This window comes from Saimiri boliviensis, chromosome 3, assembly GCF_048565385.1.
Source record: "Saimiri boliviensis isolate mSaiBol1 chromosome 3, mSaiBol1.pri, whole genome shotgun sequence".
NCBI lineage: Eukaryota > Metazoa > Chordata > Mammalia > Primates > Cebidae > Saimiri > Saimiri boliviensis.
Genome location: NC_133451.1, coordinates 25,188,472 through 25,214,761, shown reverse-complemented (window position 1 = coordinate 25,214,761; position 26,290 = coordinate 25,188,472). Strand labels below are relative to the sequence as shown.

General features: G+C 43.6%; 1 protein-coding gene across 2 annotated transcripts in view; it reads right to left on the bottom strand.

The window, feature by feature from the left end:
• Nucleotides 1-24,781, bottom strand: part of RBPJ (recombination signal binding protein for immunoglobulin kappa J region) — a 276,170-nt gene extending 251,389 nt beyond the window's left edge. The window contains exon 1 of one of the 2 annotated variants that reach the window (XM_074395971.1): nucleotides 24,625-24,781. The gene's annotated coding sequence lies outside the window, so the exon portion shown is untranslated. The remainder of the gene's footprint in view (nucleotides 1-24,624) is intronic. The other variant, XM_074395967.1, reaches the window with a different exon arrangement.
• Nucleotides 24,782-26,290: the final 1,509 nt, after the last annotated feature.

Below are 26,290 nucleotides of genomic sequence, written 5' to 3'. Positions count from 1 at the left end.
CATGGAAGCAAGAACCTCTTTGCTGCTCTGGGCAACCTGTGGCACCCTGTTGCTGTGATCAGCTTGTATGAAATGGTTTGTGAATATTCATCCCTCCACCGATGAATGCCTTTTCATTTCCCGTTGCTACCGTGATAACTTCCCATTAGTTCTGCGGCTTAAAGCAACACAAATTTATTATTTTACAGTATGGGAGCTCAGAAGGTGGCATGGGTCTTAACGGAGCTGTAAGTGCAAGTTAGCAGGGCTGCGCTTTTTTTTTCTGAATGTCCCAGCTTCCAGGGGCCTGAATTCCTTGGCTTACGGCCCCTTCTTCCATCTTCAAAGCCAGCAATGCCTCACTCCAACCTCTGTTTCTGTCATCATATCTGCTTCTCTGATTCTGGTTTATCTATCTCCCCCTTTCACTTATAAGGACCCTTGTAGAATCCAGGATATTCTCCCAACCTCAGGACCCCTAATGTAATCACACCTGCGAAGTCCCTTTGCTCATGTATTTGCAAGTTCTGTTGACTAGGATGTGGACATTTTGGAGGGCTGTTATCCTGCCTATTCCAGTGCTTTTGCTTATTATGGAATGGAAATAATAAGAAATGGGCTTACATGGCAGCAAGGCAATGTGTGGTGATGGTTCAACCTCAGCTGGTGGGGTCAGGCTTCCTGGGTTTGCATGCTGTGTCTCCCAACAACCGGCCTACTAGTCTCTGTTCATTTCCTCATCCAGCAACAGGACGTTAATCAGACCCATCTCATACAGTTGCTTTGAGAACCAATTAAGTGCTAGTATATATCAATAACTTCAAATAGTAACTGGCATATAGTAAGTGCTCATTAGAAACTGGCCATTTTTATCTAAAAAGTGGGTATTGCATAATCCTTTTGTTCTGTGATTGAATTTAATGATTAATAGCAACATCTGTGTTGTGTGTATGGAGGAATTTGTGTGTTCAGGACAAATACTTAGATGAATATTATTTTAAGTGAAAAAGTTAGACACAAAAGAGTATGTTTTATATCATTCTATTTACAAAGTTAAAGAATTGGGCTGGGTGTGGTGGCTCATGCCTATAATTCCAGCACTTTGGGAGGCCCAGGTGGGCAGGTCACTTGAGGTCAGGAGTTCTAGATCAGTCTGGTCAACATGTTGAAACCTTGTTTCTACTAAAAATACAAAAATTAGCCATGCGTGGTGGTGCAGCCTGTCGTCCCAGCTACTTGAGAAGCTGAGGCAGGAGAATCACTTGATCCTGGGAGGTGGAGGTTGCAGTGAGCTGAGATTGTGCCACTGCACTCCAGCTTGGGCGAGACTCTGTCTCAAAAAATCATTTAAACAATGGGACAAACAAATGTGTGCTCAGGATGTTGGTTAGCGGAAGAGTTTACATTGCAGGCCTGAGATTGGTATCCCTAGAAAGGTCTGCTTGAAAGGTTAACTCTTACCTGGCATCTGGAAACTTGGCTTTCAGAGTATTCTCAGTGAATATTTAATTGATAAGCATGTTTCACTGCACCTAGACAGTATGGTTTATACTGAGTATCTGCCTTGAATTTTGTATGTGGTAGGCAAAGTGTGCCTTTATGATCAGCACCCATTAAAACTCTGGGTACTAAGTCTCTAATGAGCTTCCCTGGTAGATCACAGTTTATACATGTAGTCTCCTCTCATTGCCGGGAGAGTGAAATGGGTCTTGCATGATTCTGTTGGGAGAGGACTCTTGGTGCTGGCTCCTGCTTTTCTCTGCACTTTGCTCCCTGCACTTTTCCCTTTTGCTGATTTTGCTGCTTATCTTTTCACTGTAATAAATTATAGCCATGAGTATGACTATGTTCTGAGTCTCATGAGGCGTCCTGGTGAGTCATTGAAACTGGGTGATCTTGGGCACTTCCAATGCAGATGTTACCTGGATAATAGATTGAAAAAGAACACAAGAAAACCCTCTGTGGAGCTGGATTGTTCTCTCTCTTGATCTGGATGGTAGAGGAGTGTGTATATGTAATCATAATTGAGTGGCACACTTGAAACGATCACTCTGTACATTTTTTTTCTTGAGACAGAATCTTGCTCTGTTGCCCAGGCTGGCATGCCATGGTTCAATCATAGCTTACTGCAACCTTGACCTCCTGGGCTCATGTGATCCTCCCACCTCAGCCTCCTGAGTAGCTAGGACTACAGGCGTGTGCCACTGTGCCTGGCTATTATTTTTATTTTTAGTAGAGACAAGGTCTTGATATGTTGCCCAGGCTGGTGCTAAACTCCTGAGCTCAAGTGATTCTTCTGCCTCAGCCTCCCAAAATGCTGGGATTATAGGCATAAGCCATCACACATGGCTATACTCTATACATTTCAATATATGTATGCTATTTCTCAAGAAATTGATCTGCAAAATCCCAAACAAAACTGACAGTCATTTCTCAATGCGACAGACATTGACAGCTTACTCTAGACATAGCTAGTAAATATCTTCTGCTCTTACGGAGAAGGCTCAAACAGCAAAACAGGGTCCCCTGTATTCAAGAAAATTACCCATAGGCTAATGTCTTCAAACTCCCTGAAGACTGTCCACAAAGTACGTGGGTAAGGATAGTTTTGAGGCTCCTCCTGGAGCCCTGGAAGAGAGGCATGCATACCCCAGCAGCTTCTCCCTTTCCATAAGTCCTTTTCCTTCTCTCGCTGTAGAAAAGGAAGACAGACGCCCTCACCTATTTCTAATCATATCATGGTGCATTATCCATGATGTGAAAGCCTCTTGGGTACCAAACTCAGGTCCAATATGAGTTATCATTTTGGGGAAACCCTCATGTAATTATTAATCCAAGTCCCATGTCTAGGACCTGCCTTTCGTCTTCTTATTCTCCTCATAGGGACCAGGTTTTGGCTTAGAAGCTGGGTATCTTAGTCCATGAAGGGATGTTTCCAATCAAGATAAATTGTGGAATGGAGGGGGAGCACCACCATCTAAACCAGCACTGCTCTCAAATGGTTTGCGGCTCTCAAGGGAGATTTTCAGGAGAACAAAGCAAAGCAAGCAGCAAATGCTCCAAGTGGCTTATTTCCATATGCTTGAGGGCAAGTGATTCTTTCTAGCTACTGGTATTCAGGTATTGGAACGGTGAGTGCACATAGCAAGTGCTCATTAAATATTGACTATTATTATCTGATGAACAGGTACTGTATAATCCATTTGCTCCAGTGTTTGAATTTGATATTAATGGCAGCATCTGTTGTGTGTGTATCTGTGTGTGTGTGTGTGTGTGTGTGTGTGTATGTGTGTGTGTGTATGTGTGTGTACTGGGGGAACTTGTATGTTTAAGAAAAGTCTTCTTCCTAGGACTTGCTATTTGTTGTTAAGGAAAGAACCTGACAATAGTTGAGCCCTGCAGGTTAATTAATGATGCTGACTCTTCAATAAATGTAGCAACGTTTTCTGGAACTATTAAGATTTCCATGATAAAACCTGCAGATACAAATTTTAGGTTATGTCTTTCAGAGTTTGTGTCTACTATTCCATGAGGTATAAATTTTATCAAATCATACATTTTCTTTCTTCTTCTTCTTTTTCTTTTTTTTTTTTTTTTTTTTTTTTTTTTTTTGGCAGAGTCTTGCTCTGTTACCCAGGCTGGAATGTTGGAATGCAGTGATGCAATCTCGGCTCACTGAAACCTCCACCTCCCAGGTTTAAGCGATTCTCCTGCCTCAGCCTCCCAAGTAGCTGGGATTTCAGGTGCATTCCACCACACCTGGCTGATTTTTGTATTTATGGTAGAGATGGGGTTTCACTATGTTGACCAGGCTGGTCTCGAGTTCCTGACTTCAAGTGATCCACCTGCCTTGGCCTCCCAAAGTGCTGAGATTATAGGTGTGAGCCACTGTGCCTGGCCAAAATCATACATTTTCTACTTCTTATTTGGTACATGTGGCAGGTTGGATCAGTTTTAGCAGTATAGAGATATACTTTGTTTTCTATTAAATAACTTCAATAAACAGAAAAGTTTGAACATGAGGACTAATAAAATTATTTATGATTTTTTTTTTTTTTTGAGACAGCGTTTCTCTCTTGTTGCCCAAGCTGCAGTACAGTGGCACAATCTCGGCTCACCACAACCTCCACTTCTGGGGTTCAAGTGATTCTCCTGCTTCAGCCTCCCGAGTAGCTGGGATCACAGGTGTGTGCCACCACGCCCAGCTAATTTAGTACTTTTAGTAGAGACGGGGTTTTCCATGTTGGTCAGGCTGGTCTCGAACTCCCAACCTCAGGTAATCCACTCACCTTGACCTCCCAAAGTGCTGGGATTACAGGCATGAGCTACTGCACCCAGCCTATTTATGATTTTTTTAAAATATAGAGACCGGATCTTGCCCTGTTTCCCAGGCAGGAGTACAGTAGTGTGATCATAGCTCACTGCAGCCTCAAATTTCTGGCATCAGTTGATCCTTCCACCTTGGCCTCCCAAAGCACTGGCATTATGGGTGTGAGTCTTTTGCTCAGGTATTTCTTATTTTTAAACATAATTGTCATTTATGCTCAAGGTCACACATCAGAGTTATATGCACACACTCACACAGCTTAAGGAAAGACTATCTTGCCTTCTATCACATTTCTGGCTTCATAAATAACATAATTTTAATAACAAAGTATACCATTTTATTGCAAATCAAGTTATGAGAAACAGCATTCTTACCCTGTTTAATATGAATAAAATTAATTAAATCAGATCTATATCAGTGTAAACTTGACTACTCTTTAGTAATCTATCTTATATGATGCATGCAAATTTATTCTCAGTGGTTTTTATAATATTCTTCAAAATGAATATTAAGACACTTAAATTGAACAATAAAGTCATACTTTTAATGACAAGAAATATATCTAATTTGGCTGATTGACTTGAAAATTAGGTTATATGATGAAACATTTTTCATCAGTTGAATGAGCCAAATCAGTAGCTCCAAGATTTTGACAAAATTTTATTTAAGGTCCACAAGATAAAAGCATTAATGTTAGTTCTATTACAAAAGATCTGTAAGTAGAAACGTTTTATTTTCTCAATTTGTTCTGAGACAGATTTAATAATATGCCTCTAAGTGTAAAAATAGCAGGCAAGGCTCACGCCTGTAATCCCAGCACTTTGGGAGGCCGAGGCGGGTGGATCACGAGGTCAACAGATCGAGACCATCCTGGTCAACATGGTGAAACCCCTTCTCTACTAAAAATACAAAAAATTAGCTGGGCATGGTGGTGCGTGTCTGTAATCCCAGCTACTCAGGAGGCTGAGGCAGGAGAATTGCCTGAACCCAGGAGGCAGAGGTTGCGGTGAGCCGAGATCGCACTATTGCACTCCAGCCTTGGTAACAAGAGAGAAACTCTGTTTCAAAAAAAAAAAAAAAAAAAAAAAAAAAAAAAAAAAAAAAAAGCAGGTAAAATAATACTTATTTAAAAGTCTTGCCCTTTTTAGTGTACTTCAGAGAATGAGACATTAAACAATAAATTTGTTCTCAAATTGAATGGTTTCTAATTACTTGCTTTTGACAAACTGTAGGGAGACCTAACCAAAGCGATAGATCCTTAAGATTTACTTATTTATTTTATGTTTTGGACATACTATCTAAAAGGAGTTCAAAGAATTGTTTGTTGGTGCTTTGAGAAAATTATTTTCCTTCTTATCTACTTTTTTATGTGTGTGTGTGTGTGCGTGTGTGTGTGTGTTTGTGTTTCAGATTATTGCTCTGTCACCCAGGCTGGCTGGAGTGCAGTCGTGCCACCTTGATTCACTGCAACCTCTGCCTCCCGGGTTCAAACGATTTTCATGCCTCAGCCTCCCAAGTAGCTGGGATTACAGGCAAACTCCATCCCACCCAGCTAATTTATTTTTATTTTTATTTTATTTTTTGAGATGCAGTCTCACTCTATCACCCAGACTGGAGTGCAGTGGCATGATCTCAGCTCATTGTAACCTCCACCTCCTGGGCTCAAGTGATTCTTCTGCCTCAGTCTCCCAGGTAGCTGGGATTACAGGGACGTGCCACGAGGCCCATCTAATTTTTGTATTTTTAGTAGAGATGGAATATCACCATGTTGGCCAGGTTTGTCTTGAACTCCTGACCTCAGCTGATCTGCCGTCTTAACCTCCCAAACTTCTGGGATTACAGGCGTGAGCCACCGCTCCCGGTCCCAGTCCTGTTTCTATACTTAACCTTTGCCTGGCTTACAAATAGACTGGATTTACCTGTGGGGATCCCAGGAATCTAGTACAGAATTAAGAGGCATTGGGGTTGAATCTCAGTGGCCTGGTTATTGACACTGGCGTTCACAGCCTGTGAATCACCATACAAATGTCTTATTCAGAAGCTGAGGTGGAGACGGAGGGAGGCTGGATAATTAGTATTGCAGGTCACTAGTGAAAGGCCTCAGAAAGCATCAAACCATCCCAAGAAATTATTTTTCCTGGCCTTCTCCATACAAACTCTTAATTCCAATTTCAGATGTTTGGAGGAGGCAAAATGCTCTTACGATTTCCTTTGCAACAATGAGGAAAGCACATTACCCTGACAGCGGTGTTGAGAAGAGAAACCATTTTTTCTTCCATCTGCTGCCTCTGTCTTCCAAACGGCTTCCATTAAATTTGCCATTTGACACAGGCAGAGGGTGGCAAAAAACACAGCAAGAACTTTGAGAGTGAAAAATACCTTAGGAAGTGTGCTACTAAAGAAAAAACACTTTAAAAAATACAAGCCCTTCTTCAAAAAACCAATTCCTCCTTCCGGCAAAACAACATAACTATCCTTTTTTATTTTTGGAGACACAATCTCACTCTACCCGCTAGGCTGGAGTGCAGTGGTGCGATCCCGGCTCACTGCAAACTCTGCCTCCCGATTTCAAGTGATTCTCCTGCCACAGCCTCACAAGTAGCTGGGTTTACGGCAGGTGCCGGCTAATTTTTGTATTTTTAGTAGAGACCGGGCTTCACCATGTTGGCCAGGCTAGTCTCAAACTCCTGATCTCAGGTGATCTGTCTTTCTTGGCCTCCCAGTGTGCTGGGGTTACAGGCGTGAGCCACCACGCCCAGCCCAACATAACTATCTTTTAAAAAAGTTCTTCATTTATAGACAGATTGGTATCTATTACTGTGCCTTCTGACAAACTATACTGCTGGGCAACTCTGGGACTTTTCCACATCCTTAATATTGCATAGGATACTTTGGAGCTCTGAGCCAGTCCCACATCCTAGACTTGGTCTCCCATTCCAGTCCATTAAGGGGATTGACAGAGATCATCTCCTTTCACCAAAACTTGACTCAGCCTCCCCTGAATCCCCTGCCTGACTGGTCCTGAAGTCCTGACCTTGGGCCTTTCTTTCTGTCCTTGTAGAATCCAGTTTGAGCAAGAATCCTCCTAAATCAGTTAAGCAAAGTCCCCCACCCTTGGTATCAGGCCACCCGCTGTGATAGCTTATCATCCTGGCCTGCCTTCAGCAAAAATCCTACCAAGGCAGAACTCTCGACCCTTGATGTTTCGTTTTAGTAATTTTTCATCCACTGCCCCCGCCCTGTTCCTTGGCTGTCAGTCCCTGCTTGCTGCTACAGTCAGAGTCCAATTCTCTCCCCCGGTGCCACTCCATTGCAGTGATCCCTGTACCTACGGCCATGGGCCCCTTGAATAGTCCACAGTACTGTCTTTAAAAAGTGTTTGGATACATTTCTTCTTCCTCTTTTTTTTTTTTTTTGTGATGAAGTCTCACTTTGTCACTCAAGCTGGAGTGCTGTGGCATGATCTCAGACTGCAACCTCTGCCTCCCAGGTTCAAACGATTCTCCTGCCTCAGACTCCCAAGTAGCTGGGGCTACAGGCACCTGCTACCATGCTTGGCTAATATTTCTTTCTTTCTTTCTTTCTTTCTTTCTTTTTTTTTTTTTTTTTTGAGATGGAGGCTCACTCTGTTACCGAGGCTGGAGTGCAGTGGCACGATCTTGGCACACTGCAACCTCCACCTCCAGAGTTCAAGCGATTCTCATGCCTCAGTTTTTTAAGTTGCTGGGACTACAGCCATATGCCACCTTAACTGGCTAATTTTTTGTATTTTTAGTAGAGATGGGGTTTCACCATGTTGGCCAGGCTGGTCTCGAACTCCTGACCTTCAAGTGATTTGCCCGCCTCAGCCTCCCAAAGTGCTGGGATTACAGGCGTGAGCCACTGCACCTGCCTGCATTTTTTCTTTAACAGGACAGACCACACGGGCTATTATCAATCCTGGTAAGAAGGCTGCTGGGATTGGCCAGGTCCTAGCCCGCCGCTAACCAGACTTGAATGTTTTAGAAAGATTTTCCAGCACTTCAGTTTTACTGCAAAAGATTGAATTGCCTTCTAGTTGTCTGAATTGGGAACATCAAAAGAACTGGAGTGAAAAACAAACTGGCTTCAGGGGAGCTGCGCCAGTTTCAGGCCCTACCAGTGGCATTGGACAGCCCTGTCAGTGAGTGATGGGACAGGTGGTTATTAACAAGAATGAATGATTACATGCGCTCTGACTCTTCCCCGTTCTCTGCCTTGCAGAAAGGAATTGAATATGGTTATACGCCGCATCACAGAGTTTCTGTGTATGATGGGCCGCATGGATGAGGGTGGTCTTATAAAATCATAACGGAGCTGAAAAGTTCCTATCGCCTAGTGGCACCGCAGTGCAATGCGTTACTTATGTGTTTATGAGTAATGCATTGATGATTGGTGATGCTGGTGTAAACAAACTTTCTGCTCTCTCAGTCCTATAAAAATCTACACATACAATATGCAATTGAGTACAGTATATAATACTTAATAATAAATTGACTGTTACTGGTTTCTGTATTTACTGCACTACATTTTTATTGTTATGTTAGAGTGTACACCAACTTATATACAAAGAAAAGTTAACTGTAAAGCAGCATTGTTATCATAGGGGATGACAGCTCCATGCATGGCATTGCCCCAAAGATGTTCCAGTGGGTTGAGCTGTGGAAGGAGAAGGCAGTGATACTGATGATCCTGACCCTGTGGAGGTCTACGCTAATGTCTATGTGTGTCTTAGCTTTTAACCAAGAGCAGGCCGGGTGGTAGCTCATACCAGTAATCCCAGGGCTTTAGGAGGCTGAGGCAGGAGGATTGTTTGAGCTCAGGAGGTCAAGTCCAGTCTAGGCAACATAATGAGACCCTTGTCTCTATAAAAAATTAAAAAATTAGCCAGATGTGGTGGGGCATGCCTGTAGTCCCAGCTATTTAGGAGGCTGGGATAGGAGTGTTGCTTGAACCTAAGAGGTTGAGGCAGAAATGAGCCGTGACTGGGCCACTGCACTCCAGCCTGGGTGACAGAGCAAGATCCTGTCTCAGGAAAATAAGTAAAAAAGATTAAAAAGTAAAACAGATTTTAAAAATGTTAAAAAGATTTTAGAATAAGGATATAAGGAAAATATTTTTGTACAGCTACACAATGTGTTTATCGTTTTGTTTTGGTTTATTTATTTTTTTTTTTTGAGACAGAGTCTCGCCCTGTTGCCAGGCACCAAGCTGGGGTGCGGTGGCACAATCTCGGCTCACTGCAACCTCCACCTCCTGGGTTCAAGCAATTCTCCTGCCTCAGCCTCCCGAGTAGCTGGGACTACAGGTGTGCACCACCATGCCCAGCTAATTTTTGTATTTTAGTAGACATGGGGTTTCACCATGTTGGCCAGGATGGTCTCGATCTCTTGACCTCGTGATCCGCCCACCTCAGCCTCCCAAAGTGCTGGGATTACAGGCATGAGCCACCGCACCTGGCCACAATATGTGTTTTAAGCTAAATGTTATGATGAAAGAGTCAAAAAGTTTTAAAAGATCAACAAGTTTAACATGTAAAAAAGCTACAGTAATCTAAAGTTAATGGATCATTGAAGAAAGAACAAAAATTTAAATAAATGTAGTGTAGCCTAAGTTACAGCATTTCTAAAGTCTGTAGTAGTGTACAGTAATGTCCTAGGCCTTCACGTTCACTCGCCACTCACTCACCTAGAGCAACTTACAGTCCTTTGAGCTCCATTCATGGTAAGTGCCTTATGCAAGTATTCCATTTTTTATCTTTTAGACCATATTTTTACTGTATATGTTCTATGTTTAGATAGACACATGCTTTCCAAAGTGTTCCAGTTGCCTACAGTACTCAGTACAGTCACACACTATACTGGTTTGCAGCTTAGAAATTGGTGGGTAGCCTATTACTGAGCCATACAGACTAGATGGGTAGTAGGTTGTACTATCTAGGTTTGTGTAGGTGCACTCTGCGATGTTCACACGAGAATGAAGTTGCCTAGCAGTGCATTTCTTAGAACATGTCCCCATTGTTAAGGGACACATGACTATAATAAAAAGTTGAAGGCCGGTGCCATGGCTCATGCCTGTAATCCCAGCACTTCGGGAGGCTGAGGCAGATGGATCACAAGGTCAGGAGTTTGAGACCAGACTGGCCAGTATGGTGAAACACCATCTCTACTAAAAATACAAAAAATTAGCTGGGCATGGTGGCACATGCCTGTAGTCCCAGCTACTTGGGAGGCTAAGGCAGGAGAAGTGCTTGAGCCCAGCAGGCAGAGATTGCAGGGAGCCAAGATAGTGCTACTGCACTCCAGCCTGGGTGCAGAGCAAGACTCTGTCTCAGTGAAATAAAATAATATAAAAATAAAAAAATAAAAAGTCGAGACACTGAAGGGAAGGGAAGGGAGAGAGGATATTCTTTGTGGCCTAAGAATATAGAGAGAGGGATGAAGGCTATTTCATTAGATAGGGGAGAATTTAGGAGTTATATGTTGCTGGAGTGTTCTGCGTGCAATCTTCATTAATTTTGTTTTGAAAGATGTAAATCAGAGATGAAAAGATTTTTTAGAAATTTCCTTTGATTGTTTAGATGTGCTTCTTCGAAGGTAAACTCGCACTGATACTTGATGGGTCACACAGACTTACGGTGACAAAGAGCTTCAGGAAAATCAGAAGAGAAATCTGAGCCATAATTAAAAACACATTGTATTAGTCTGTTCTCACACTGCCAATAAAGACATATCTGAGTCTGGGCAATTTCTAAAGAAAAGAGGTTTACTGGACTCACAGTTCCACGTGGCGAGGGAGGCCTCAGATTCATGGCAGAAGTCAAAGGAAGAGCAAAAGGATGCCTTACATCAGGCAGGCAGGAGGGTGTTTAGAAACTGCCCTTTCTAAAACCATCAGATCTCTTGGGACTTATTCACCACCACGAGAACAGCTCGGGAAAGACCCAAGACCCGCCCCCATGATTCAATTATCTTGCTTTCCTGACCTATGTAAATCCCTTGTCTACGTTGCCCTTCATAATGGCTGTGTAGCATCTTCTGGTTATTACAACTATTTGTGAACACATCTATTCTCCTTAACTATTAATAATATAAGCAATTTGAGGGTAGGGCATACTATATTTTACCTTTTAACCTTTAGGGTCACAATGCCATAGTTTGAATGTTGAATGTTTGTGTTCCTCCTCCCCCCGGCCCAAATTCATGCACTGAAATCTGAATTCCCAAGGTATTGGGAGATGAAGCCTTTGGGAGGTGATTAGGTCACAAGGGTGAGGCCCTTATGAATGGGATTAGCGTCCCTATGAAAGAGGCCCCAGAGAGACCTCTCACCCCTTCCAACTTGTGAGGACACAGGTAGAAGACACCATCTATGAACCAGGAAGTGGGCCCTCATCAGGCACCGAATCTGCTGACATCTTGATTTTAGACATTCCAGCCTCCAAAACTATGAGGTATAAATTTCGGTTGTTTATAAACACTCGGTTCATGGTATTTTCTTATAACAGCTCCAACAGACTGAGAAGCCCTCAGGGTCTCCTACTTTCTTTCTTTCTTTCTTTTTGAGCTTTAGTAAAGTTTCAAGGGTATATGTGTCAGTTTGTTATACAGGTAAACTCATGTCACAGGGGTTTGTTGTCCAGATTATTTTGTCACCCAGGTACTAAGCCTAGTAGTACCCAAGAGTTACTTTCCACAATCCTCTGCTTCCTCCCACCCTCCACCCTCAAGTACCTGCTGTTCCTTTCCTTGTGTCCATGAGCTCTCATCATTCAGCTCCCACTTACAAGTCAGAACATGCAGTATTTGGTTTTCTGTTCCTGTGCTAGTTTGCTAAAGAAAATTACCTCCAGTTCCACCCACATTCCTGCAAAAGACAGAATCTCATTCTTTTCATGGCTGCATCATATTCCGTGGTATAGATGTACCCCATTTTCCTTATCAAATCTGTAATCAATGGGCATTTCGGTTGATTCCATGTCTTTGCTATTATGAATAGTGCTGCAATAAACATTTGTGTGAATGTGTGCTTATGATAGAATGATTTATTAATATATCCCTTTGGGTATATGCCCAGAAATGGTATTTCTGTGTAGAATGGCAGTTCTGCTTCCAGTCCTTTGAGAAGTCACCATGCTGCTTTCCACAACAGTTGAACTAATTTACACTCTTCCGACGAGTGTGAACTGTTCCCTTTGCTCCACAACGTTTTCAGCATCTGTTATTTTTTGACTTTTTAATAATAGCCATTCTGACTGGTATGAGATAGTAACTCACTGTGGTTTTGATTTGCATCTAACAATCAGTGATATTGAGCATTTTTTTCATATGCTCGTTGTCCTACTTTCTAAGATCACGCTAAGTACGTTACATAAATACTTGCATGAATGGACTCATTGCATGGGTGTGATCTCGGCTCACTGCCACCTCTGCCTCCTGGGCTCAAGCAGTCCTCCCATCTCAGCCTCCCAAGAAGCTGGGACCACAGGTATGCACCGCCACACCTGGCTAATTAAAACAATTCTTTTTTGTGCAGGCAGGGACTTGCTACTGGCTTCAGGCGATTCACCTTGGCCTCATATTCGTATTACTCTAGGAATGCATGGAGCATTCTGGGGTCCACCAGACCCCTGGACCTCTTCTGTCCCTTGCAGTGGCTCTGACAGCTGGGTCCACGGTGGGGCTCCATCTGCATTAGTAATTCTTTGAGAAACCTGACATGGTTTTTTCTGGAGGAGCTTTCTAATAAATATACAGTCATCACCTCACTTCCCACCAAAATGCTTCCAGCTCTCAAGCAGAAGATGATCGTTCTTGGATAACACCATGAAACCTTTCAAAACCTCTAATGCTGGGGGAGAGAGTAAGGGAAAAAGAAGTCTATCATCAGCTACCGGTGGTTATGCTGGCTTTTTTGTTCCTCTTCACTATCTTCTAAGCACTGGGAGTGTCTTCTAGATACCACAGGGTGCATGCAGCATGGGAGCCTGGTGGGTGTTGGCACTCCAATTAGCAGCTGGGTTCAGGGACCGCTGGAAAGCACTCCTGCTGCTCCACCCCCAGGTCGCACGTGAGGCCCATCTGTAAGACGGGAGCCTTGGTTTCCAAAACCCGATCCTCCAAAATGTGGGCTTATGTAACTTATTTGTTTATTTTTAAGCCAGCCCTGTCCAAGTGGAGAACATTTAAGACTCCCTTTTAGAGAAAATTTGGATCTCCACATTATGATTAACTAAATCAGCAAGCAACGGTTTTGTAGTATTTCCAAGCGGTACAGTTCTGTGGACTGAGAGCTTCCTGTCCTCAGTGGAATTAGATCGCACGGTGGGTTCTCGAAATTGTTCCTGGGATTTCACTCTCACTCCCTCCTCTGCCCCACGCACGCTGGCCTGAGTCTAAGGGAGTCTGGAACTTCTTTTACTTTTTGATGCAGGGTCATGCTCTGTCACCCAGGCTGAAGTGCATTGGTGTGATCTCAGCTCACTGCAACCTCTGCCTCCTGGGCTCAAGCAGTTCTCAGCCTTCCTAGAAGCTGGGACCATAGGCATGCACCACCACACCTGGCTAATTAAAAAATTTTTTTTTGTACAGAGATGGACTTGATACTGGCTTCCAGCAATTCACCTTGGCCTCCGAAAGTGCTGGATTACAGGTGTGTGCCACCATGCCCAGCCTGGGCCTGGGCCTTCTGCACTGGAGCCCCCTCCATTTGATAAGGGGCCATGGAGTCCCTGTTCTATAACTGAGTCCAGTGGTTCTCCAGCTAGTACAGTTGCTGGGGCCTCTGGAAGACACGCCACTCTTCACAGAGCACGGTAAAACAGAAAATGTAAGACATATCTTTGGGTCAGATCAGATCACTTTATATTAGATTCTAAACATGGGGCACCATGTGCCAAGGGTCTGATATAAATGTCTGTGGGGATGTTCACTGCTGTTTGATTTCTCCCTGGAAAAACACTAAAAACAATCTAAATGTTCAGCAAGAGTGGCTAATAAATTGTGGCCATTTTCAATCTATCCATCGAAGTCATTAAGATTCTTTGCAGAGCCTTTAATAATGTGAGGGAAGTGTTTATGATTTGTTAACTTAAAAAAAAGTCACATATGAGAGCAATGGTGTTTATTACATGTGCAGAGACTCTTAGAAAATATACTACAATTTTAGAAGAGGTTATATCCCTGAATGATGGCTTTATGGGTTGTTTTTATTGCTTTATTTTTATTGTTCCACATTTTCAATTTTTCTAAAATAAGTATATATTACTGTGATCATCAGAAAATAAAATGATGAGAAGGTAGCTGACTTTCTTAGTGATGCTGGATTTGGCTTCACATTTTTCTTTCTTTCTTTCTTACCTTCTCTCTCTCTCTCTCTCTCTCTCTCTCTCTCTCTCTCTTATTGAGACAGGGTCTCACCTTTGTTGCACAGGTTGGAGTGCAGTGGTGCAATCTCAGCTCACTACAACCTCCACCTCCCATGTTCAAGCGATCCTCCCACCTCAGCCTCCCAAATAGCTGGGACTACAGGTGCACAATACCAGGCCCGGCTAATTTTTTGTATTTATAGTAGAGACGGGGTGTCACAATGTTACCCAGGCTTGTCTTGAACTCCTGACCTCAAGTGATCTGCCCACCTTGGCCTCCCAAAGTGCTGGGATTACAGGCATGAACCACTGTGCCCGACCCACATTTTCTTTAGATACCATTTTCCTTGGTCCTTACTCTGCTCTTCACCCTCTCATGACCCCTCCGGGGAGGGGCTCGAGGGAAAGGCCAGAATTTAAGATGAGAAGGAGGAGATGCTCTCCTATGCACAGAGTCACAGTAATTCTCCCTGGGGACCTGGAGGCTTATGAACATCTGGAAGCAGCACATACTCTGCCCAGATTCCCGTGTGTAAACTCAGAGTGTCACAGATCTGAGAAGGAAAGAAACCAGACTCACAGCAACTTTGCACGTACTGATTCATCCCATCTTCAGACAAGAAAGGGTTCCAGCAGGACACTCCTCCCCTCGCCCTGTTACCGCAGCTTCCGCACCCCTAAAAGAACTTGACTGAAGTGCAGATAGACATCTTCAGGGTCTGGCAAGGCAGCCTGGTTCATACAAGGCAACTGGGCTGCACACGCTGAGCTTTGAAGGTGGTCCCGCCAAGACAGGCCTGGCTGACGCCTTGGGCCAGCCCGTTCCTTCAGTCCTTGTGGGTTTCCTCCATGTGTTAAATGAATGTAATGTGACTCGTAGCTTCTCTTAGAGCCATGTCCCATGACCTCATCTACCACTGCCTATACACGTGGGGAAGTGCCTGCCTCCAAGCGCTGAAGTATAGTGTTGAAGGGGGACCTTAGCTAGGCATGAGCAGCAAGGCTTTTCTTAAGACTGTTTATAGGAGGGGAGCAGTCAGTTAGCAAGCATGGCGATAATTCCATTCCATTACATCCACCAACTGTTGATTGAGTGATTAGCTACATTCTGAGCAAAGCATCCAGGAATCCCCCCAAATTCCTTAGAGCATGCCTCAGTTTTCCCCATTTGCATCCCATCTATCCCCTTACTTTAAAGCTTGGATTCTTTTGTGGTGCTGTGGAGCCAACACTGGTTTTAAAATCAGTGGGTCTGGCTGAAAATCCCATCGCTGCTCTAACACTCACAAGCAAGTTGCTTAGTCTCCCGAAGTCTCATTTTCCCTGCCTTTGAAACAGGAATAATAAAGCCAGCTTCGGGGGAGTGTTCTTGAGTAGAGTTGCCGGATTAAGCAAAGAAAAGTACAGGCAACCAGTCAAACTGAAATGTTAAATAAACAAGAACTTTTTTTAGTTTAAGTATGTCCCGTGTAGTATTAAGGACATTCTTATACTAAAAAATTATTTGTTGTTTTTCTAACATTTCAGTTTAACAGGGTGTCCTGCATTTTATCTGACAACCCTATTCTTGAGGCTGAAATGAATGAGGCTGAAATGATTTACCTGAAAGCCCTGCCCATGGGCTCGTAAGTTCACTTTTCTCTGCACCTTTCTCTCTCAGGGTGGATCCCACAGGGTGCTCAACACCTTGACCCTTGCATATCAGAGGAAATGAAGACTGTGGGCAGGTGGATGGAGGGAAGGTCAGGATGCTCAGTTAGGGGCTGCATTTACCCCAAAACAGTAAGAGAGCGCAAAACATAGCACTGGCATGCTGCTAACCCTCTACTTCACGGACATCTTCAAAGACCTTAGAGAATAGTGTTGTGTGCCTTCAACACACTGTTTGCTGCCTGTAGGTTGGTCAGTTGGAGTGACACCACAGGGCCAGGAGGAGCCCTAATGGGGACACCAACCCCAGGGAAACCCCATCTAGGCATGATCATTCCACTGGCTTCAGAGGCCACTGCAGTGCACATTTGATACCGGGACTTTCCTGGAGGTGATTTTTACCCAAAGGGGATAAAGGTAACTGGGTGCCCCAGAAACCTCCCTACAACTTGCGGGAAACCCGGGGGGTGATGCAGGCCTGTGCTTCTGCTCCTTTCTTTGCTTTTCTGCTCCCTCTTTGTGGCTTCTCTCTGTTGCCTCCCCCAGACCCAAATCCCCGCACCCCAGCTTAAGCTCCCCCAGCTTGTGGGGTGGAGGTGGGCAGGTGGCAGGTCCACTCGCCCGAGTCATGCACGTCACAAGCTGCCCAGGAGCCCTCAGGACCTCGGGTATACTTTTCCTCCTCCGAGCATCTGAATTCCAGGCGGGGAGCTCAGCTGTCGTCGGCTTCAGGAAATTTTTCCACCAGGATTGAAACTGGGGCCAAGAAAGCGTGACTCTGCGGAAGACATTCGCTTCTGCTATTCAGATGCACTTTCCCTGCGGTTCAGGCATTAGAAAATGGGGCCTTTACTCAAGTCACAGAGGAAAGTTTTGAATTTCATTAGAAATTTCATGAGAAAACACATGAAGCGGGGCCATCAGAGGCTGCATTTCCAAATATCTGCCATGTCTTTTTCTCCTATCCCTTGCCCTTCTCTTATTTACTAGTTTTCTTTAAGTGAATTCGTTTTCCGTAATTTTTTAGAAAAATTTATTTTAAGTGGCAATATTTATAAAATCTAGGGTTTAATGTGATTGTATATATGTATATATATATAATTTTCTCCAACATATGAAAATAAATATACACTGCAAATTTAAAAATGCTCAACTGGGCTGGGCGCAGTGGTTCATGCCTGTAATCCTAGCACTGTGGGAGGCCGAGGTGGGTGGATCACAGGAGGTCAGAAGTTCAAGACCAGCCTTGCCAACATAGTGAAACCCCCATCTCTACTAAAAATACAAAATTTAGCCAGGTGTAGTGGTTTGCACCTGTAGTCTCAGCTACTCAGGTGGCTGAGGAACAAGAATGGCTTGAAGCCAGAAGGCAGAGGTTGTCAGGAGCCGAGATTGCGCCACTGCACTCCAGCCTGAGTGACAGAGCGAGACTCCATCTCAAATAAATAAATAAATAAATAAATAAACAAATAAATAGGCCGGACGCGGTGGCTCAAGCCTGTAATCCCAGCACTTTGGGAGGCCGAGGCGGGTGGATCACGAGGTCAAGAGATCGAGACCATCCTGGTCAACATGGTGAAACCCCGTCTCTACTAAAAATACAAAAAATCAGCTGGGCATGGTGGTGTGCGTCGGTAATCCCAGCTACTCAGGAGGCTGAGGCAGTAGAATTGCCCGAACCCAGGAGGTGGAGGTTTCGGTGAGCCGAGATCGCGCCATTGCACTCCAGCCTGGGTAACAAGAGCGAAACTCCGTCTCAAAATAAATAAATAAATAAATAAATAAATAAATAATAAATGCTCACTTGTGTATCACTTAAAACTACCTCTCCGAAACACAGCTCTACTGCATGAAGTTATTTGATGCCGGGGAGTCCTGCCTTATTCAGTTAAGAGTAGCCAGATTTGAGTGAGAAATTGACTCCATGTCAGTCACCAGAAGAAGTCCTTCCAGGAGCTCTAGAAATCAGGTGTTTTCATTGGCCCTGTTTTACAGACAAGGAAGCAGACTTAGGTAAAGGGCGTCTCACTAGTAAGTGCAAGTCAGATTCAAACCCGAGCAGTCTGAGTTCGGAGTCCACGCAATCATCATTCTCGCTCGCCTCTTGGGAAAAAACACAGGTGTTGATACTACTGTTTGCCAAGGAAAAAAACAACCGAAGGTCCTGTTGAAGAATGAATTCATTCAGTACTAAATGGTAAGCACGTCCTTCTTGTACCTTCTAATGCATTGCTTGCAGCTACCAGCTTGCAGAGGAGTTGGATTCCGAAAGTTCATTTCAAAGCAATTTCCCAGTCTCCTTCCTCAGTGCTTCCTGCGGTACTTTGTACACACCTCTCCTATTGCGCTTAACACGTGCCTTAGTTCCTCACACATTTCCTTCCTTCACAGGGCTCCGGCTGCCCAAGGACAGGAACCTTGCTTTGTTTATTTTAATATCCTCAGCACCTAGTCCAGTGCCCAGCCCATGGAGACGCAGAGTATACACATGTTGTATTAAATTACAAGTCATTTGTTTGGAACTCAGCACGCATTTCCCCAAGGAAACACATTACAAATGGGAGTGGAAGCGTTCTGTTTCCAACCAGCCCACAAAAATTTATTTAACCCACCTTGTAGCCTACCAAGTTATCTGGAGTCCTGGGTGGGATGAAAGATATAAATCTTCCCCATCTCCTGGGTGTAGGGTTAGATGTAAATAAAATTTCACATAGGTCAGTGTTCATTTTCAACTTCCTCCAGATTGCCCTTTTTTCTGCATCTCCCAGCTATAGCGATCTCTGTCTCCAAGCTTCCTACTCAAAACCTACTGCAGGCTGGGTGCGGTGACTCATGCCTATAATCCCAGCACTTTGGGAGGCCAAGATGGGCAGATGACTTCAGGTCAGGGGTTTGAGACCAGCCTGGCCAACATGGTAAAACTCCATCTCCACTAAAAATACAAAAATTAGCCAGGCATGGTGACACATGCCTGTAGTCCCAACTACTTGGGAGGCTGAGTCAGGAGAATCACTTGAACCTGGGAGACGGAGGTTGCAGTGAGCGGAGATCATACCACTGCACTCCAGCCTGGCAACAGAGCAAGACACCATCTCAAAAAAAAAAAAAAAAAAGAAAGAAAAGAAAAGAAAAGAAAAGAAAGAAAAAAGGAAACCCCCCACTGTAGTCCCTTACCCCAATTCTTTCTCCAGATAACCTGCTTGTCCTGCTCATTCATCAAAATTTCCATTTTCTGAGTGTGCCTGAGCTCATCTGATTTTCAGTAGGAAAACAATCTGACAGAGTTAATTCTTGCTAACCTGTGAATGACCGCCCCTAATATTCCTTCACTTGCCCCCACCTCCAAAGCCAGGCATATGGCTATGTATAGCACAGTGGTTAGGACTGTAGGATTGAAAGACAGACCCTGGATTTGAATCCTGGTTCTACATAAAAGTTATGTAGTCTAGGCAGAGTGATGTGACTCTTCTCTACCTCAGTTCTCTCATCTGTAAAATGGGAATCATTGTAATTATCTAGAGAGCTGGTGCTTTTAAAACACTTCTCAGAGTTATACCATCTAACAGGCACAGTTCTAAGGACTCTACATGTATTAATACAGTTTGTCTTCACAACAACCCCAAAAGGAGAGTGACATTCTAAAAGATTTCTAATGGTCAGTTAAAATTAATTATTATTGGCCAGGTGCGGTGGCTCAAGCCTGCAATCCCAGCACTTTGGGAGGCCGAGGTGGGTGGATCATGAGGTCAAGAGATCGAGACCATGGTGAAACCCTGTCTCTACTAAAAAATACAAAAATTAGCTGATCGTGGTGGCGCATGCCTGTGGTCCTAGCTACTTGGGAGGCTGAGGCAGGAGAATTGCCTGAACCCGGGAAGTGGGGGTTGCAGTGAGCCGAGATCGCGTCACTGCTCGCGTCACTGCACTCCAGCCTGGTGCCTGGCAACAGAGCAAGACTCTGCCTAAAAAAAAAAAAAAAAAAAAAAAAATTATCATTTATTCCCTGCTTTCCTTCTTCGAAAAAGGCCTTTGAGTAAAGAATGCTACATTGAGAAAATTTCTGGCAGTGTGGATTCAGTCATTCCCAGGAGGAGACTTTTCAGGGCAAAGAGGGAATTGCTGCTAGATCACCCATGGCAGAAAATGTATCCTGAGAGTCGATTCCCTTATGCTGTTCCTCTTTCCACAGTTTTCCTCCTTCCTCTGCCTCTGAATGTGTGGAATCTGCAAGTGGTCCAATTTTTTTTTTCTATCCCTTTCTTTCTTTTTTAATTTTTTTCACACAGTCCGCGGCAGCTGCAGGGTGCTGGGGGCCGGGCGGATGGCGGCAGCTGTTTGTATGTATGGGACCTCTGTAGTCTTTCTTTGTGAGTCAGGGGCTGTCTGTATATATCACGAGCTACCACCTGGCAAGACATTTAGTTCCATCCATGTTGTCGAAATGTTTCCTGGATGATATCATCAATGTGCACGGATGGAAGGAGGTTTACGATGTGGATTTCCAGCCTTCGCTGCCCCCCGCCCCGCCAGCCTTACACAGAAACAGTCTGGGGCGATTTTAACCTTCAGCCTAGCAGGCAGCCTTGGATTTGCTCTCCAGTATTTCCCACTTACCAGATGTAGAGACCTAAAGCCCATGGCGTATACATCGGAACAGAACTAGCAGCGTCGTCATGCAAAATCCCGAGGCTGCCAGTGACAGAGGAGGAGGCAGCCCGCTCCTCAGCCCCCTTGCTGCGGTGGCCTTGTGATGAAGTCACTGCCCTTCTCTGAGCCTCAGTTTCCTCTTCCACCACATAGAGGGGTGGCTGCACTATCTCTACTCCCTCTGAGCGTTAGAACTCTTGGATGCTCTGACAAAGGACCTGGACATATGGCAGTTGATCCTTTCTGATGTCACCCAGGGGTGGACAGTCCTTTGTGCCTATTGTAAGCCTGTTCGAATGTGTCCTCTTCCTTAAAATTGAGAATCGTTCCCTTTGCTAATTATACATTTCTTGTTTTAATTTGAAATTTGTCTCACTCTGGCACCCAAGCTGGAGGGAACAATCACAGCTTGCTGCAGCCTCTAACTCGTGGGGCTCAAAAGATCCTCCTGTCTCAGCCTCTCAAGTAGCTTGGGCTATAGGAACATGCCACCCATACTCAACTAATTTGAGACTTTTTTATTGTTTTTTGCAGGACTTCTGAAAATATAGATAAGATTCTACCCCATATTTCCGTTACAGTGATACCTTGCATACTGTACGGTGACATGTCTGTTTTAACCTAGGTGATTAGTTTTCAAAGAATTAGTGGCAGTGATACTCAATTTTATGACATTTATATTTAATAAATATTTCATATGAACCTCAAAACAAAAATAGAAAGGGAAATTATACTCATTTTTAAAAGTGATGAGATTAAGGATGAATGAGTCTAAATACCTTCGACAATATCACATTACTAAATGGGAGAGGCATGGCTCAAACGCAGGTCCTATGACTCCAAGTCTAATGCTCAAGCCACAAGATCACATATTAATATAAACCACCATCAGCACCCAAAACAACAGCCCCCTGACAGTTGAGTTTCTGCCACATGCTGGACACCTTACTAGGTGCTTTGCATACAATGTCTCCAATCTTTGAAGCAACTGTGTGGAGGAGGCATTATCATCCTCAGTTCAGAGATGGAAAAACTGAAGTTCAGAAAGATTAAGCATTAAGATTGGCCTGATGACTGATGTGTGCTGAAGGCAAAATTCAAACCCAAGGCTGTTTTATTGACAGTGCTGCCTCTTGCTTAATTATGCATCAACTAAAACGAGAGCCAATATAATTTACTCTTCAGGATTTTTTCAGGTCCCATAAATTATTGTTCCATGAAAATACAGTGAACAAAAATTACTGGTTGGTTGAATCACATTCGGCCAAATTAGATCTCACTTAACTGTCTTAAATTTTCCTATTTGTATCCTTCTTCTTCACGGATTTTCTCTTCCATTCTTTTTTTTTTTTTTTTTTTTTTTTTTTTGACAGGACCTCACTTTGTTGCGCAGGCTGGAGTGCAGTGGCACCATCACGGCTCACTGCAAGCTTGACCTCCCTGGCTCAGATGATCCTCCTGCCTCAGCCTCCCAAGTAGCTTGGACATCAGGTATGCACCGCTACACCCGGCTAATTTTTGTATTTTCTATAGAGATAGAGTTTTGTCATGCTGCACGGGCTGGTCTCAAATTCCTGGGCTCAAGCAATCCACCCACTTCGGTCTCCCAAAGCCCTGGGATTATAAGCATGAGGCACCATGACTGGCTTATTTTCCATTCTTTCAAAGATATTTTATTTTTTTCCTGGACCCCCTTAAAATATCTTTACTTCATTTTTAAGTGATGGGCATTTAAACTGAGCATGGTGGTCTTAGTTAGAACTTGAATGATGTCCTTCAGAATCCAATAGAAGAAAAGGATTCTAGCTTACCTCCCTCTTCACTCATTCAAATTATATATCCTGGGATCATTTTAGATTTATTTAGAATCCATTTTTTGGCCATCTTACTTAGGGGACCCTTGCCCATTTTATATCTGCATAATTCATCCATGAAACTTCTATAACTCACATCCATAACTTCATCTATGAAATGAGGACAGTGATTCCTGTCCTGTCCATATCTCATAGTTTTGGACGTTCAACCAAGCAGTATATAGGGAAGGCACATTGAAAGGTATAAAGAACCATCAACATAGACAATTACTATAGCATATTTTGCTTTAGAAAAAGCTAAACCGCAGAGATGGAGCCATATAATTATTTAGTAAGACTGAGATTTGGATGTCCAAATTTATGTACTATTTATCATATGTAATAGGTAATAATGACAAAGTAATTAGTCATAAAATTATTTTAAAAGAGAATTATTTTGCATAACAAAAAGCAGTGCCCTCTTTATACCATAGACAAACATAAAGACTAATTAAATAGTATGCTGTGGTCAAATACTGTACTAGTTAAATACAGTATACTACTACACTATATTTAACTAGTCCTTTGTTTGTCTGTGGTATGAAAAGGCATTGCTCTAAGTCATGCTTTCTGAGCTTTCTGCAGGCCTCCCTGGTTTTCCGGCCTCTGCTGGTCTACAAAACCCCACATCTTCTGGAATTACTATGAATTCTGCACTAGGCTTCTGATACAGAACTAACAGAAGGTCCCCCCATTTTCCAGTAAGAAAACACATTTTAACCCTTTTTGTGCAGTTCCATGACAACAATAAACTTTTGGAATCCATTGGCTGAGAAAATGATTATAAAAGGACATTAAAAGTTTCAGTAAAATTTTTAAATGAATTTATATTTAGTTGATCACAGCTGCATCCAAATGCTTTTGGAAGCTACACAGGCACACCTGAAACGTGATGCTACCAGGCGTGTCGCAGACATGCAGTAGATATCTGTGAAGTGAGTGTACACATAAGAAGAGAATAAAAACTGGCAGACAGTGCTCGGGGTACATGGGGACTTGTTACTCTTCTGTCGTAACTCCACTCCCTGGCCACTGCTCTGAGAGCCAGAGCTCAGAGCTCAGGAACCACTTGCATTGTTTCTTAAATATCCAGTATACTGCAGGCACTCAATAATAGTGTTCGGAACGCAGGTATGTATAAACGAATAAATGCAGACATGAATATTTCTCTTGTCTTTCAGCTAAATTACAATTTTGAAGACAGCTAATATGTTATGGGCCTTTGTCTGTCCCTGGCAGAGCCCAGCACTGAGTTTCGAGAAAACTGCTTGCTTTCAGATAAACAACCAATGTGATCGGTGTCACCTACCGACAGAGGCATTTCTGGAGGAGCTTATTTAAAAGGAAACATCTAAAAATTTAAATATCCAGAGGGACTGTAGATATTTTTGATTCTAGAAAATGCTTTTCGTTTCTCTGCAAAGGCACATGAAAGAAAGTTTGGAGTTAGAAAAATACGAGGAGACAAGAAAGGTCCTAAGAAGGAAGACGTGTCGACAGTCTGGATGCACAGGGAAGAAGATCTTGACCGAGGACGGGACAGCTTCTTTTGCAGCCTAGCGCGGATCTTCCACTGAGTGAGCTAAGGCCTTATCAGAAAGAAGGCAGTGTGACCAGAACACTACTGTGCAGAGATTTCAATGGCAAAGGAGTTGGTTAACTTGTTACCCCTTGAGGTGGCAGTGGCAAAAAGAAATTTACATATTCCTAAATCATGAACTAAAGTAGGTTCAGTATTTTTATGGGCAACATAACATAGATAACTCATTAGAGAATTCACTCACCTCAACGATGCTGGATAGAGCAGTCCGGTCATCTCACGGAGAAACTCCATACAGGTTCCTCTTGGAGGCTCAGTCGTGAAATGCCAAAGAAAGAGTCCCTGCCACCCAATCTGGTGGCCACTTTTCCTGGCAGCAAAGGAAGTGAAAATGTCAAAATGAAGAGGAAGAAATTCAACATTCTGTCTCTCTAAGGGGAAAAATGCAGACACAAGTTTTTTTTTTGTTTTTTTTTTTTGTTTGTTTGTTTGTTTGTTTTTTTGGTGGGGTAAAGGGTTTGGAAGTGCTTTGATTACAGAGGGTATCTGTAAAGCCTAACATAAATTAATCTTTATTGCTTCTTGTCGTCCCTCAGCTTATCCTGAAATCAGAGGCCTGATTTTCATCTAACAGCAGCCTGGAAAACAAATCACCAAGGGCAAAAAGGAAATAAAGATGCTACAGCTGCTTTAGGTTAATTTTTCTTTCATGTTTAGTGACTGCCTTGATGTTCCTGACCTCAGTTATTTCTGATGAGTTAAATATTTAATACCCTAAATCCGAGGTGAGGCCTTCACCATCATCTGGTCCAGATTCGCAGTCTCCTAGCTCTGAAAGTTGAAGTATGGTGATGTGACGTACCGTGTCACCAGCTCAATAACCCATAATGTCATACTCACCACAGAGCAGCACCTTCAAGCTTAACCTCTTGAGCGGAAACTCAGCCTTTTCCTCAGCTTATCCTGAAATCAAAGGCCTGATTTTTACATAACAGCTTCCTGGAAAACAAATCTGATGCAAAGCAACCGTCTGTAACATGCCTTTCTTAGTTTCCCTGCTTCCCTTTCTCCAGACGCTTGTCAGCCTGATAGCTTACTTCATCCTTAGCGGGGAGCCTGAATGGATGTGGACTGGAATGCAGTCTGGGTCCACAGGCTGTGCCTCCTGAGATGGCTTCTGAACTGTGCACATGAGATGAAGACATGTGCTCGGAGCCTGACTACCTGAGACATCCTGGTCTTCCCACCTGATGGCTGTCTGACCTGGGCAAGTTATTCGACCTCTCTGTGTCTCAGTATGTTCATCTGTTGAATGGGGATAATATATCACCTCTTTCCCAGGATTGTTGTGACGATTAAATAGATCAATACATGTGAAGTGCCTAGACCTGTGCCGGGCACAGTTCTACAGATGATAGACACTTGGTAAAGTAACATTGAAAACATCAGTGACCAATGAAGGAAAGGGATGAATGAATTAGCAGAGTGACCCTGGGCATGGCTCTTGACCTCTCCGGCCCTTTCTAGCTTCTCTTAACATGATGCAAAATTATGAACTCACTGGCCTTGTCGTAGTGGGAACAATTTGTCCTGATTTGCCCAGTCCTTGGCTGATTTTTCGCATGGAAAGTCCCATATCCTGGGAAACCCCTGTCACAGGCAAAGGAGACAGTTGGCTGCCCTAGGCCTCTGTGGCTGTCCTTGTGTTCCAGATACACTAACAGTCACCCCCTTGGGCCTTGAGTTTCTCTGTCCTGTGTCCCCCATTCCACTTCACCACCAGGAGTGAATCAGGGCATGCATCGCAGACACTGTGGGCTGTTTACGCCGTTTTAGCTTCCCCCAGCACCTCCTTCCTTGTTGGCAGAGTCCTGATTTTATCTTATTCACTCACTGAACGGCCATATGCC